This window comes from Terrapene carolina, unplaced genomic scaffold (genome assembly GCF_002925995.2).
Source record: "Terrapene carolina triunguis isolate 2854851 unplaced genomic scaffold, T_m_triunguis-2.0 Scaffold740, whole genome shotgun sequence".
Lineage (NCBI taxonomy): Eukaryota > Metazoa > Chordata > Testudines > Emydidae > Terrapene > Terrapene triunguis.
The window spans coordinates 4,513,094-4,514,175 of NW_020665091.1; positions in this window are offsets into that span (position 1 = coordinate 4,513,094).

The window sequence follows — 1,082 nt, forward strand, 5'->3', positions numbered from 1 at the left end:
AATGGGGGGCGAAAGAGCAAGCCCAAGTAGAAAGGTATATCAAGTGATTTTGGATGTTAAAAATAAAACTAGCACACTGAGCAACGTGACCACACGGCTCAGCTTACAGAGCTGTCCTTCCACTGTATTTATTAACAGTGTCATTGCTGGAGTGATATTTAATAAAAAAAACAGGAGAAGAGCTGACTCATTTCTTCGGTACTGCGTGCTTAGAGAAATGGACAATAACATTTCTCAGAGTTTCCTAAAGTACTGTACTGTAACTTTTTCATGTTTCCTGGAATTCTCCAATGAAGATCCCTACTCCTTCACCTTTAGAACTTGACTTCTTATTGCCCATATCATACTGTGCCTTTTACTGGCCTAGTTATCACTATATCCTCTGATCCTATTGCTGTGAACTCCAGTAATAGACACTAAGGGCTTGTCTAGACTACACATGTTTTGTCGATGCAAGTTACGACTACAATCAAAAACCGGTATAATTACATCCCTTGTGCATGTTCACACAACGCTCCTTCTGTCAGCAGAGCACATCCACAGTTGGTGCGCTAGCATCAACAGTGAGTGCAGTGCATTGTGGGTAGCTATCCCACAGTGCTACTTGCCACCTTCTGCCGCTAGGAGTTGTGGGAAGTTGGAGTGGATGGCAGTGCATCATGGGTGCAGGATCAATGTCCCATGATGCAGTTTTTTCCATCCCATCATTCCATGGGCTTCTGACTGCATTTCATGGCATTTTTCAGAAGCCATCTCTGTCTGAAAGGATGGATCCCACACAGCTCTCTATTGTTGTGGTCACTGTTATGAACACATTATGGTCATGCAGTATATCATGAACTCCCAATCTGAACAAGAATCAGAGTTGCCTGCTCTGCTGTGTGTCATGGAAAGAAACAACACCAGATTACTTCTGGCATTCACAGAGCAACTGAACATGGTGGAGTGTCAGTTCTGGGCTCAGGAAACAAGCATTGAGTGGTGGGATCACATTGTTATGCAGGTCTGGGATGACAAGCAGTGGCTACAGAACTTTCAGATGGGGAAAGCCACCTTCCTGGAACTGTGTGCAGAGCTTACCC